We start from the raw sequence: 15,507 nt of genomic DNA, 5'->3' as shown, positions 1-15,507 counted from the left end.
AAGCCAAGGAGATTGGTTCAAGGGGGAACATGGCATGCTAGAGGAGAGTGCCATGTTAGAGGAGAAAAGTGCATGTCCTACCACCATGCACGTTCAACCCACCCAAAAACATGTCCTACCACCATGCATATCCTACCACCATGCATGTTCAACCAACACTTGCATGGGTAGTGAGTAGGAGGTGGACCAACTAGCTAGAGGAGACTAAGTCAGATACAACTCCAACAACATATGCGGGAATCTCTCATTCTTCCTACAAATGGGGGGTTTGTTACATTTCGAATTTTGAATGTTTAAATGTAATAAATATAATAAAATATCCCTATCATAAGGGGATATCAGTTGAGGATCCCAGGCCTATAAATAGAGAGTTTATGGGATGAGAGAGGCTTCTTCCACTTCTTCTTTCTAGAGAGAGAAAATTGGGTCTGTATATTCTAGAGAGAGAAAGTGCTGAAATAAGAGAGAAATCTTGTATTTTTGCAATCGGTACTGAAGAAACTCAGTTGGCTCAGTCCATCTGATCTTGAGTACGGATCAATAAATCACAACTCTAAGTGGATTAGGCTATTACCGACAATCGGGGCTGAACCACTATAAAAATCTCCTGTGTTATTTACTTTTCTTATTTATACCGTCTGTTGTCGTTTTTATTTCTCTTGAAGGCTTGTCGTTATTGACGTTCTCACGTCGTTGGCTAAAAACGTAGTCAACAGCTACATATATTATAACTCCAAGTGGATTAGGCTATTACCAACAAATTGAGGCTGAACCACTATAAAATTACTTGTGTTATTTATTTTCTATTCAATGTTTATTGTTGTTTTTGCGTCTACTCGCAGTTGGCCAAAATCGTGGTCAACAAAATGATGATGTGACATTTTGTTTGTTGATGTGACAGTGCCATGTGTGGAATAATTAACAATTTTTCCGCACAAACTTTGACCACTACCAAATTATGCCATTTTTATTAAAACTAATTTATTTATTTTTTAAGAAAATCTATTTTTTTCTTAATAATAATAATAATAATAATAATTAAATCCTTAAATTTTTTTTTATAAAAAATGATTAAGAAAATAAACAATCCTAAAAGTTTCAAATTAATTAAATAAATTTTTAAATATTCAAAAATTAAAAATCCAATTAATAACAAATAATTTTTTTAATTTTATTTTCTTTTACAATATAAAATAAATATATCTTAATATAAAAATTAAAAATTGTTGACCCTGATTTTGGCCAACTGACACGGAGTCAATTATGCTTGATGTGGACAAATACGTTGAAACGAATGTGATGACAAAAACAATAAAGAAGACAAGAGTTTATAGTGGTTCGGCCCCAGGATCTAGTAATGACCTACGTCAACTTGAACTTTTATTGATATAGTATTCAAAGGAGTGATCAAAGAACTAGGGTTCAATGAGTTTCACCAACCTCTGAAGAACAAAATAATCTCTCAAATAGAATAACTCTAATCTCAGATAATTAGAAAGCCAAAAGTCCATTCCTTGAGCTATCTTTCTCTATTTATAGGCTCAAAGGGGGATTACATTAATTTGTTACAGATATTCTTTCCTAAATAATCGGATACTCAGAAAATCATGGGAGTCAATATCGGGATTGCCTAAGATCTTTATAAAATTATCGTGAGACACGCGGAACCTGCGACCATACTGGTCGTAGGTAAACTTCAACTGCCTTTTGCTTGCAATGTCTTTACTGGTCGATACCCTAGCAGAATTCCGCCAGGTGTCAGCCACGTGTCCAGAAATCACTTGCCACGTTGTTGATCCCAAAAGAGGGTGTTTTAATATTTAAACTCGCAAGTGCACGAATCGTTTCGGAATATAATGTTCATGTAAGTACGAGGTCGAACCCATGGGAGTTGACTAACATCAAAAGAAACTATTTCAAACAAAGCAAGAATATTATAACCTAGTTCCAAATATTTGATGAGATTTTGTTTTAGAAAAATAAAAGACAAGTAATAAAAAGATTTAAGATTAAATAGAAAAATGGTTTTCAAATGAGATATATAAAATAAGATTATTAAGATTTTAGAATCCACAAAATGCAAGTTCAATAGTATTTATAAGTATATTGATTCCCAAGTTTTGATATAGTTGAAATAAATCACACTATATATTTTTTCAAAATATAGTTTCTATTCAAGCACAAGTTACTCTTTAAAAAATGTAGGATTTTTCTTCACTTATATAAGATATAATTTCTAAGCATTAGTTGTGTTACAACCTAATGAAACTACAAAAAATCAAAGAGATTATGTTTTGGCAAAATATGATACTTATGCTCTAAGAATTAGATGTGAACAATTTAATGAAAAACATTTAATCAAAGAATATCATATTTTTGCATAATGAAGAACTAAGTGCAATATGCTTTAACAATCAACACTAGATGAAAAATGCATATCTTTGATAGAAAAATCCATAAACAATGTTGTACAAATGGGAAATCAACATACAACAAAAAATACTATCTAGTTAAATTTTGCTTCATCATCATCTTAATAACCTTTGAAAAAGATTAGAAGCTCATAACTAGATTGAAATAAAATTACAAAATAATATACTTGACATGCTCTTCAAAAGATGAAAATGGTAGAGAGAAAATAGTGAAAAGAAGAGAGAAAAATATGTGTAGAAGATGTTGAAAAGATGAAGAAGAAGAGCCCTCCAAATGGTCTTACAAGACTTTATTTATAGGCAAAATATGGAGATTAAATTAATCAAATTAAAATAAATAAATTGATTAATTTAATTGTGTTGGAAAGTAGTAGGATAAATAGAGTAAGTGTAAGAGTATTGGAAAGATGAAATGTTTGGTTGGGTAAAAGATTAGTGAAAAGCTAGGGTAAAAAAAATTAATTAGGAATGTTTATTTATGTAAGAAAAATAGGGAAGAGTGAATTGATATTTGAGTGAAAAGAAAAAACATTGGGAATAAAAGCTTGATTTTTTTTGGTCTTTTTATGGCTGAGGCAATGTGGGTTCGGCTGGGCATTCATTAGGCTGGGAAGTAATGTGGGCTCGGGCCTTGCTGGACTGGGCTTGGCGTGGAGGCTGAAGGCTTGGGCCAAAGGAGCTGCTGGGTGGAGACTGGTGCACACGTGAAGGCTGGGGATGCTCTTAGGCATGGGTCTGGCGGCTAGTATGCATCTTGACTTCGGCTAGCAGGTGCATTACACTTGAGGGGCAGCTGGGAAGTCTTCAGGATGCTACAAATGGGACAACTGGCACATGATGAGCTGAAGGAGGCTGCAAGGATAGACCGAAAATGGGCCTGGGCTGAGGGCTGTAACGGGCCTGGCTGAAGGAAAATGCCAGTTTTTTACTTCCTTTTCTTTGAAAATGCCATTTATTCTCCTTCATTTTTCTTACTTTTCAATAGCAAAAATACACCAAATTCCCTAACAAAATAAACATAAACTAAGTCATAATAAAATATTTCCACTATAAAATAAATCAAGTTAATTCTTTGAAAATATTAATTATAACTTAATTTATATTTAACATTTAAATTCAAGAATACAACATTTTTTTACCTCAAACTAAACAATAATAATTCAAATAATTAACTACAACATTTTACAACAAAATAACTATAAAAACACACAAAAATATATAAAATTAAAATAAAGCTAATAAATTCAAAAACTTAATAATTTAATTAAAAACTTAAGAACTAAATCATTTTTAGCTTAAAAAGTGTGGTAAAATAACTCTAATTTCTAGAGTTATCACACGTCATCCGTGCCTGTTTTTTGGATAACAAAAATAAATCCTAAAATGAACTTTTTCCCCCTTTGTTCTCCTCCTTTTAAATTAAATTTTTTTATTTGGTTAAATTGTTCATCCTTCGTCCTCCTCTTTAATTAAATTTTTTTTCTTTATTTTAGTATTTATTTTAAAATAAATTTATTTTATTTTGTAAAAGAGAAGAAAATGAAAAAGTAAAAATTCAAGGGACAAAATTACTAATTATTCTACATATATAATGTCAGTTTTGTATTTTTATAGTACTTTTTAAAATTTGCAAGTTATATTGAAAAAATTATATAGATTTATTCAGTCATGTAGTCATGTATAGAAACTCATAACTGATTATTATCTTTGAATGTATATTCTATTTCTTTAATAAAAACTCATAACTGATTATATCTTAGATTGTATATTTTATTCCTTTGTTTCTTATTTATATAATATATATATATATCATTCATGTTCTATATCTTATCTCTCGCTTCTTATTTGTCTTTAAGATGTTCCTCATGTGATTATTTGAGAGTTGTTGTGTTGACCATAATATAGGAGGGAAATGCAGAAGTCGAAGAAAGAAATCAGTGAAATGAAGTATCAAATGTGAATTTTGGAGGAGAGATTGATTGGAATATTTGAGATTGAATTTGAAAGTACTTTATTATTGTGAAATTTATTTTGTGCAAAGTAGTGTAATTATTATGACTCTTTCTTGTGTAATTGGGGACATATAAAATAACTATAAATGAATTCACAATAATTACAATAAGCAAAAAGGGACTGCAAGAAAGAAAATGTGTATATGTCCCCAATTACAACAAGAAAGAGTCACAATAATTACACTATTTTGCACAAAATAATTTCCCAATAATACAGTACTCCCAAATTCAGTCTCAAATGTTCCAATCAATCTCTGCTCCAAAATTCACATTTGATGCTTCATTTCACTGATTTTTTTCAACTTCTGCATTTCTTTTATATTGGCCGACACAACAACTCTCAAATATTCACACGAGGAACATCTTAAAGACAGAGAAAAACGAGATAAAATATAGAACATAAATGATATATATTATATAAATAATATAAATAAGAAATAGAGGAATAAAATATATAATCTAAGATATAATTAATTATGAGTTTTCTATAAAAAAAAAACAGAAAAATAGAATATACATTCAAATATAATAATCAATTATGAGTTTCTATACATGACCGAATAAAACTACACCACATCAATCAATTCTGTATTATAATTTTATCTTTTCTCCTCCTAAACCCTTATCCTAAAAATTTTAAATTATAAAATCAAGAAGAAAAAAAAATCAGTAACGTGAAGGAAAAACAAAATCATTAGATAAAATAACTCAAAGACAAATCAGAATCCAAAGTTGGTGAGAGAAAAAAAAATATGAAGCATCTTACCATATATTGGCTTTCCCCCTCTTTTGTCACGAAACTTTGCCATCTATTAATCATAAACTTCAAATGGGGAGTTTTGGGATTGATTTTTTTTCTTTTTTTCTTACAGTTGTTTAACTCTGAGAGAGACGAACAGTCCATACAAGAAGATGAAAAGGTTAGAGAAGAAAGAATGTGGGCTAATGTGAAGATGATTTTGTCCTTAGTATTAGCCATGTGAGAGTCACATGGGTATATCTCTGTTACATTTTAACGGTAGTTAAGAGAATTGATACTATTTAACAAACATAAGGATTTAATTGCCAAAAAAAAAACTCACGGACCGAATTGACAAATCACAATTAACTCAGGGGCAATGGTGCTAGAAACCCATAAGAATAAAATTAGATTTGAAGAAGAAGAAGAAGAGGGCTGGAGGTGCGTCGCCGTTAAGGGCGGGGTCAGAGGTTGCATCGCCGACGGAGGATTAAGACGAAAGAACCAAATGGGGAAGGAGAGAAGAAGAAAGGAGAAAATACAAAGATGTATTTTATGACATTTCTATGTGCACTATTATTGGTCTATATTAGATTAGTGTACCTCTCCTTGAAGCACTTTTCGTCTAAAGTATTTTGGACTTTCTTTTTATATTGTTTGAACTTAGATCAATGCATAGCTAAACTTAAGCTCTTTTGTGAAAAGTGTAGCAATATTTCACTCTTGTTGAAGTCTGAAGGGTAGTCTTGATTTTGTTGGTGCTACTAATGCTTATGTCATGATGAACAGAAGATTAGTTTTCGTAGACCTTAGTTGGCCAGTGTTGGTACTGGTAGTGACTATTATAGAAGGTTTAAAGAATTCCATGCCAAGTTCTTGACTTCAGTCAGGACATTTTAGCCCAGCGTCTACTTTTTTAAGGAAAACGTGAGAAAATTGAGTATTTTTTTTAGAGATTCATCAACATTTTGTTGTAGCAAATAGTAAGAGAAATTCTTTAGAGGGTCTATTGAAATTTCCTTTTCGATCTTTCTTCACTCACTTATATTTAAAAGGTTTATCGGAGTGTTGGGAAGTTGAATTTGGAGTAGTAAATCATGAGAGTTTAATTAGACGGGTTGACCATCTAAGACAATTTGTACACTGTTATCTACTCTCTGTGGACTGGATTATATAATATGGTAACTTTTCCTTCTACTGAAATTTAAGTTGTGGAACCTGATAGAATATTTGGTATGCATTAAACATTAGATCACATCATCAAAGTTACGTTTTTTCTTCTAATCTTGTCTACTATTTCGCCAGATGAGTATGCTATTATTTCAGATATTTTTAAGTTTGGTGACAGATGTAAAACTCTCTATAAATAGGTCTTATTATCTCAGTTGTTGTTATTATCTCAGTTGTTGTGAGAGAAAAATAATAGATTTCATTTGTAAAGAATAGGAGCTCTTTTAGAGAGAGAAAGAGAGAGAACCACTTGGGTCTTGGGTGAGATATTCCTTTGTACATTACTTGGGGTTTTGCTTGGGTTCAAGGCATTGTAATCCATCAAGTGTAGAAGCTCTCAAGTTGTAATCTCCATTGCTGTTTCATAGTGTAGAGAAGAACATCCCAAGGGGAGTTCAAAGAGGATGTAGGCTCAAGTTTATTTGGGCTGAACCTCTATAATTCTTGGTATTGATTTTATTGTTTTTCTTGCTGATTTTTCTATTGAATTTGTGCATGTTGTGTCTACTGGTTTGTTGATTTGTGTTTGTAGATGAAGCAGGTGTGAGGAAGGTAAATTTCCTAACAGTGGTATCAAGAGCCAAGTCAATTGGAAAAGTTCAGCTTCAAGATCAAATGTGACAAAGAAGGGAAGAACTGGCTGAATCAAGTTCTCTATCAAAAAGTGACACAGAAAAAGTTTCAGTCAAGAAAGAAGTCCAAGAATCGAGTTCGAAGGTTCAAGAATCTGTTCAAAGTATCTTGGATTGGAGTTATTGCAACAATACAAGTAATATGAAGCTTGAATTAGAGAAGTTTGATGGTAATGAGGATTTTAGAATTTGGAGAAGAAAGATTAAAGGAATGTTGACTTCTCAAAAGTTATTGCGTGTTCTTGAAGATCCCATTTCGCGGCCTGAAGGTCCTACAACAGATCAAAAAGAAGAAATGCTTGAATCAGCCATTGAGATTATGATTTTTCATTTGTCAGATTCAATCATTAGAATGGTTGATAAAGAAGACACTCCATCCAAGATTTGGAAGAAGCTAGATGAGTTATTTCAGTAAAAGACTCTCACCAACAAAATCTTTCTTTAAGGAAAAAATATTTTGATTTAAGATGAGCAGTAGCAAGAGTTTGGAGCAGAATTTGGATGAGTTCCTAAGGATGAATATTGAGTAGGCCAACTCGGGAGAAGGAGAAGCTTTAAGTGACCAAGCAATTATCATTTTAAATTCTCTGCCTGAATCGTTTAAGGAGGTTAAAAGTGCCATCAAGTATTGTTGTACATCAATTACTTTAGAAGAAGTAATTTCAGCATTGAAATCAAATGATTTAGAGTTAAAGTGAGAGAAATATTCTTCATCAAGCCTTGGAGAAAGCTACTACGCAAGGGGTCGATCACCACACAAAAACTCAAATGGCTATCATGGTAAAAGGCACAACAAAAGCAGAGGTAAATTTGGTTCCAGGGGTCCAAACAATTCAAGGGCATGTATTCATTGTGGCAAGCTTGGTCACATGAAGAGAGATTGCTATCTCTGGCTTAGAAAACAGAAAGGCAGGAGTTCCATTTACGAGGGAAAATCTGAACATACGGATTCAACAAATATTGGAGAAGCTTGCAATGATGTTGAAGCTTTAATTGTAGCATTTGGAGAAAATGAAAAAGATTGGATCTTGGACTCTGGGTGTTCATACCGTATGACTTTCAATAAGGAATAGCTTCAAAATTTTAGAGAGTTGAATGGTAGTAATGTTATTATGGGGAATAATCAATCTTGCCAAGAAACTGACATAGGCTCAATCAACATCAAAATGTTTGTTGGTGCCATTCGAACATAGAAGAATGTTAGGTATGTTTCTACTCTGTCTAGAAATTTGGTTTCACTAAGCGTGCTTGATGATACAGATTATACAGTAAAAATAGAGCGTGGAACCATAAAACTACAAGAAAAAACATTTACGATAACTCTCGAAAAGTGTTATCAAATGCAGTTTATAACACTTAGCAAGTGTAAATCTGCCCATGATATTAAAAGTCTTGCCATTTGATTACATTTTTTTTCTTCATGTTATTAAATAGACTATTATAACGTTGTTTTGGTGTTATATATTGTCAATAGTAACATTATCTAGATGATATGATTCTTTATCGTAAGTATATTTTTTTCATTTGATTACATTTTCAAGATGTAATCTAATTATCTTTAATTACATTTTCAAGATGTAATCTAATTATCTTTAATTACATTTTATTGATAAAGTAATATATTATTTGTCCCAATAATGTAATTAGAATTTGATAAAGTCCAATGTATTTTTTTTTTTGTATCAACCAAAATATCCAATACATATGTCCCAAATAAAAAATTTCAAGTGCAAAATACCATAATAAAAGTCCATGCTTAGAAAGAGTATGTCTAATGAGTCTAATAAAAGGCAAATTATAACAATTGTCCAATACTATTTCTTTATTAATTGCAAGCATCCAAGTCTCATGTCGCTATCTTCATCACCAAGATAACATAGAGAAAAAAATGCAATAAGAAAACAAAACTCATATGTTATCTTCTTAACCAATAAGCATAACATCAGGTTGCTATTTAAAAAAAAATCGGCAACATAACAACTATTTTTCGATAAATCCTAAATTTTGATACCTGCAATTAAAAATCTCAGATATTTCCAGAACAGATCCAAAAACAATATGACACAACTCATTATAATATATAAGATCAATCTTTACCTCATTATGACTTTGTCGGCTGGCCAAGTAATAACACTTCCAACACTTTCTACAATACAAGTTATCCCTAAAGTTGGCCTCCACAAAAATGCATCTGGCTCTCTTGCAAAATCAACACCAACCTTCATGGCAAATGGTCCAAAGGGACGTTAAGAACTAAATCTTTTGAATCATTTGAAATTAAATACCCATAAGTAACAATATTCCTAGAACCATTCCAATCTAAAAGCTTGCATCTTTGGCCTTGAGTTCCAACACTCCCACCTATAATCATCATCCAACCAAACAAATTCCAAATGACCAAAATATTATGAGAGTTTAGAAGTAATTAATTAACTTGAAAATTTATAAACAAATGATAATCTTACCAAAGTAGGACTATGTGCATTGGATTGCTCTCCGCTCATACCAGATTGAGACTATAACCATCACAAACAAAATGTTAGATACAACAAATAAGGTGCATGCAAAGTAAATGTAAATAAGAATGAATAAATTTACCTCTAGATAATTGTCCCTTTGGGCTATATCTTCACTTCTAGATGATTCCTCCCCATGATGATACCAAACAGTATATGTTGGATCAATCCCATTGATAACCAAGTGCTCATAAACAACACTAACATACTAGTGACTTAAATTTCGACAATCTTTGCAAGGACAAATCAACTTTGTTGGAGAATCAGCTTCCTTTTCTACAGTCTCTACAAAATATTTTGCACCTGCCTTATACTCATTTGAAGCTCTACAGTGGCATATGAAATCACACTTATATATCTATCAATAAAATCCTAAGAATATACATAAGAATTTACTAAATGTCTCTTCTCTTATTACTTGCTAAAGGATACCCAAATTTTATCCATCATAAAAGATTCATTGATTTTTCCTGCTATAACCAACACATTATATGTTAATGCATTATATTATATATATGTATATGTATATAAATAGAATAATGGCCTACCAGTGGTACTCCAAAGCATTTATCTAAGCTTCAACACATACAATCAAAGGCAGGTGAAAAACCACCCCAAACAAAGGCACTAAAAACAGAGCAAGTAAGCTATTCAAAGAAAGATGTCACTTAATGCTTTTAATTGCTTTTGTAAAACTAAATTAGTACTTTTTTAAATAACCATTATGGCCACATTGCTGCAGCACACACTCCATACCCACTCATCGATATCAAACCTACAAGCACTAACCCCATACATCCCAATCCTCAATACCCTAGTTCCTCTAATCCCAACTCTCGACAAAGAATTAGCGAGGAAGTTTAGCAACAATATTGTTATCTCTATTCGATATAGCGAGGATTTACAGAGCTTTAGCAACAAAAAATTCCTCTCTAAAACCCTTTTTTGTTATAGTGCCAACACAAAATGATATTTACAAGTGTATGTTTTTAACAATCTTATTAATATACCAATAATCAAACAAATCAAGCAAACACAATTCAATTATAAAATAGTAATACAAGATATGTCTATATAAAATCAAACACCATTTCAACTAGACTAGCAACTAACCATCTGCCAATATCAATTCAACTAAATCAAACAACACTATGTTATTCTTCCTTATCTCGTCGCAACACACAAATTTCTCAGATTCAACTTCACTAAGACACACAAGTTCTCAACCTTCCGTTATCACCGCAACAGACAATAATGATCTCAGAACCTACTTCACTATGGATGAATATTTAAGATATTCAAACTCCTCTAACATTTTCATAATATTAAAACAAAGGTAAACGACATACCTCTTGCAAAATGCAAACAAAAGTAAGAGTTCCCGTGAGACAGCTCAATTATCTGCACAAAGCGTAAAATAAATATTGAAGTGTCAAATCTATCTTCTCTTGCTATCCCATATATGAATTAATTTTATTAATTAAACATATCTCAATATATATATTATTGATTGGAAAAAAAATTATGGATGGAAAAATTGTAAAATTTCTTTCACCAACAATAAAGATAGATACTATTCCTTTATCTTTTTTTTTTTTTAATCTAAAATCATCCATTCTTCTAACTCATTATGTCTACAACAGCCAATGGGGTCCTTTCAAATCTAAGGACCACATATATATTTAAAACACTAAAAGAAAAAGCTGCTGCAACTATATATATGTTGCTAACTAGTATATATATTTGGACACATCTCTTTTATTAATTCATATCTTGCTGCAACAAAAACTGCATGTATATTTGGATACATGTACAACTAGCTATATGCATATAATGCCAGCTTGGTTGTCTTGAGATAGACAATGCCACGTGGCTGCCACATGTGAGTCTTCAACTATGTCACTAATGACTAACCCAATTGTAGCACAGAACAACATGCATGAACATACATATGTAGATAGATATAGTTATGTTTATATATATATATATATATAATATGTTAGGAATTTGAAGAGAAAATATATAATGAATAAAGAATGAGGATAAAACATATCAAGTCAGGAGAATCAGGTAAATAGAAATAGAATTTGAGTTTCACAAAAACATTTTAAGCCAAGAGTTAAGCAAAGCATGCCAAGAAGTACTTGGCTTTGACTTTGGAAACCATGATCACTTGGGATTCTTCCATCTGTATCTCTTGTTTGATTGTTCATGAAGGACCAATACAGATCTCACTTTGTTTATCTGTTTTGTTTATGCTATTAGTGTTTTTTTTTGGTATTGTTTGTTCTCTTGGCTGTTTAGCTTTTTATTTGTTTTTGGCTGATACTTTTATTCACAGGAATTAATCCTTATTTATACAAATCATAGGGTTGATCTTTTATTAAAGAGAAATCATTGATCAATTTACAATGACTGAGGGAATTCAAGTAAGATAGCGGTACTGTCTCCTTGACGACAATAAAATTTGCCTGAGTGATACCGTCAATTCCATACTAGTGTCCTCCATCTTTGAATTGGATCTTCAAAATATCTTGAGCAAAGCTTGGAAGCACAAGATGAGTGAGAAGGAAGAAAGCAAACAGAGGAATAGGAGCCATCTTCAACATGAATCGTAACTGTTATGTCTTGTATCTATGCTATGATTTCTTTCTATAAAATCTTACACATATATTTTTTTTTGGTGATTAAACATTTCCTCAGACCAAAATTCTAAAATAATAATGAAAATGACTTTTCCTTTTTTTTTTACTTACTCCCATGAAAATTATTTCTACAATTAACTGCACCGAGTTATAAAATAATTACTATATTATGCATACTAGTACTAGTAGATAAGCACAAATGATAAATTAAATCAGATCTCACTTTATTAAATAAAAAATTTGAACAAAAAAAATATGTTTGACATCAATTGAGAATTTAACAATAACAATTAAAGAAAATATATTAACAACAAATTATTATCATCTATACAAAGAATAACAAACATACCAAAATACTATACTACGACTTTATTTTGGCTATAATAAATTCAACAACTATGTGACAATACAATACAAAGTAAGATCTACAAATCCCAGTAAACATAACCTAAATATAAAATATTCTTTATGTCTTTCAACATAAAACAAATATATAAAATTCAGATCAATAAAAAATATTAAACGTTTTAACAACCTCTAATGTTGTCTGATGATTATTCGAACCAAACAATACTCAACCAATAGATTGAGAGTAATGAATGGACAATGATGCATGAGAAAAAAAAGCAGAAGGACTAGTAAACGATGAGGTTTGTGGACCATCAACTATAAATGATCGACATTATAAAAGGCTTTACTTAGGAGTAGGAGACGGGGTAAATAAAAGGAAAGAATTGGCTAACAACAATTATGATTGTCAAGCCTTAGGTGGGTTCACTCACCACTATGGGTCTGATATTGATAGATTGCTCTACTAAATTCAGGATTGTTCCCAAATCACCATAGGAGAACTCGACTGGTTGTCGTGATAAACCTATTTCATTTAGAGTTATCTTAACGCTGAGGAGAGCCTCTTTCTCTTTGTGTATGCACTGAGGTTGATTACTCTCTGAACTCACCACATTTGCAAGGGCAAGCAAGAGCATAAGCCCCACTATTTTCATCATTATGATTAAAGCGTAAAGTTGTAAGGACTTTTTTATTTTTTGGATCTCATGTAAGGAAATTTGTGGTTTGCATATTCATATAGGCAAAGCAGTACTCTATTTATTCTTGCTTATACTCATGTATCACTTTCTAGGAAATTGTATGAGACTCAGTTAGACAAATCTAGGTGTACAAAAGAGACTTTTCTATATCATGGACTGATTGTATCCGCGCATGGTGCTTTCGATAAGCTAAAGTACATTTCTAGGATGTTTATTAATTTTAATATTTTGCTTATATGAAATTCTCCAACCACATATTGAAATAAAATTAACTCTAACAATATAAACAAAGACCTCGAACAAGCATATTAGCAATTAAATATGAGTTAACATCCTGTACATACACCAGAAAATGGAATTACAGGTTATTTAGGAATTTAATCAAACAGTTTATATGCACACAAAATTTTGAAAAGAACAAAATATAGTATCATCGTAAATGAAAAGAGATACATACAAAGAGAAGAAGGAATAGAAATAATATCCTTACAGAACAAATAAATAAATTCATTTCCATACACATACAGCTACAGATACACACCAGAGAGATCGTGTGATTGGGCGTTGTCGGAGTGGGAGGTCCGACAGAGTGGAGGTGGTAGATCATCCGAGAGCTGCCCTTCTTCTTTATGATTTCGTTGTTGAAGAGAGAGAGAGAGAGAGAGAGAGTAAAAAAGAACAAGAAGAGGAGGAAAAAAAATATTGTTATTTGCATACGTTAATAACACTTTTAAAATTATGTAATATTTGGTAAAAAATGTTGTAGTGATGATTTGTATTGGCTCAATGGTAGTTGTTAAGGGAATTAAGAAAGACTCTCAGTACTACCTAATTGGTAAAACAGTGATTGACAGCAACACTTTAGTTGAGGCACCAAAAGATAAGGCGATTCTATGGCATAAGAAGTTTGGTCACATAAGTTATAAATGCTTGCAAGTGTTAAAGCAATAAAGCTTATTTGGAAATGATAAGGTGAGCAAGGTAGATTTTTGTGAGAATTGTGTCTAGGGGAAACATCACATATTGGTTTTCAAAGTTGGGTAACACAATTCAAGAGGCATACTTGAATACCTACATGAAGACTTGTGAGATCCAGAAAAGACTCCAACAATTGGAGGTAACAATTACTTTCTTTCTATTGTAGATGTTTTTTCTAGAAAAGTATGGGTGCATTTATTGAAACATATAAATGATGCATTTGAGGCTTTTCAAAATTGGAAAGTTCTTATGGAAAATCAAACAAATAGGAAGATTAAAATATTGAGGACCGATAATGGATTAGAATTTTGCAATGAGATTTTTTATTCATATTGTAGAGAGAATGGTATTCTAAGACATAGGACTGTGAGATTAACACCTCAACAAAATGGGGTGGCTGAGAGAATGAATCAAACACTACTTGATAAAATTAGATGTATGATGATTAGTTCAGTTATACCCAATGGATTTTGGGGGGAAGCTATAATGACAGTTGCATATCTAGTAAATAGATGTCCTAATACAACTATAGAGTTTAAGACACCTGAAGAAAATTTTTCCAATAAACCACCAAATTTGTCACACTTAAGAGTATTTGGGTGTGTTGCTTATGCACATCAAAGAGAGGGTAAATTAGATCTTAGAATAGTTAAGTGTGTATTTTTGGGTTACTGGGAGCTAAATGTTACAAATGATGGGTTAAAGAAAACAAAGGTTACAAATTTATAATCAGTCGTGATGTTATATTTAAAGAAGATCATTTTCCTTATTTATCTCAAACTAACATTCCTGCAGGTCAAGAACAAAACAGTACTAACAATGCAGGTACAGTGGAAACTTTAGTTCAGATAGAAACAAGTGCACCCAACACAAATCAGGTAAAAGAAAATAAGATTCAGACCCCAACTTGAACTCCAGTTGAAATGCAACCAGAACAAAGTGTAGATGCATCTAAAATACATGCAGATCCGACTGCGTCATATCAGCTTGCAAGAGTCAGAGTTAGGAGAGAACCAAAACCAGTCTAGAAGCTTACACTTATAGCTTGGGATGACATGATAGCCTATGCATCGATGTTAACACTTGAGTTAGAAAATTCAGAACCCAACTCATATGAAGAGGCAGTAAAAGGTTCAGATTCAAAGCATTGGATTGATGCTATGAAGGAGGAAATGAGCTCTTTGTACAAGAATGATACTTGGACGCTGGTTAATAGACCCAAAGACAAGAATGTAGTAGGATACAGATGGTTGTTCAAAGTAAAAGAAGGTATG

At 31.8% G+C, this 15,507-nt stretch overlaps 1 long non-coding RNA gene across 8 annotated transcripts; it reads right to left on the bottom strand.

Moving 5' to 3' along the window:
- Nucleotides 1-2,442: 2,442 nt before the first annotated feature.
- LOC133830452 (uncharacterized) lies at nucleotides 2,443-14,340 on the bottom strand. Of its 8 annotated transcripts, none has more exons than XR_009892044.1 (6): nucleotides 13,797-14,340; nucleotides 10,911-10,962; nucleotides 9,644-9,887; nucleotides 9,511-9,561; nucleotides 5,211-9,406; nucleotides 2,443-3,436 (listed from the first exon to the last, which is right to left on the bottom strand). It is a non-coding gene; the product is annotated as an uncharacterized LOC133830452 (long non-coding RNA). The 8 variants fall into 8 exon arrangements; XR_009892046.1 differs by having other exon boundaries at nucleotides 2,448-3,436; nucleotides 9,143-9,406; nucleotides 13,797-14,148; XR_009892047.1 differs by lacking the exon at nucleotides 2,443-3,436 and having other exon boundaries at nucleotides 8,850-9,056; nucleotides 9,143-9,406; nucleotides 13,797-14,148.
- Between the last annotated feature and the right edge of the window lie 1,167 nt (nucleotides 14,341-15,507).

The sequence above is a fragment of the Humulus lupulus genome, chromosome 4 (assembly GCF_963169125.1).
Source record: "Humulus lupulus chromosome 4, drHumLupu1.1, whole genome shotgun sequence".
In the NCBI taxonomy this organism is placed as follows: Eukaryota; Viridiplantae; Streptophyta; class Magnoliopsida; order Rosales; family Cannabaceae; genus Humulus; species Humulus lupulus.
The sequence above is the reverse complement of the archived record's forward strand: the minus strand, read 5'-3'. Positions and strand labels throughout refer to the sequence as shown.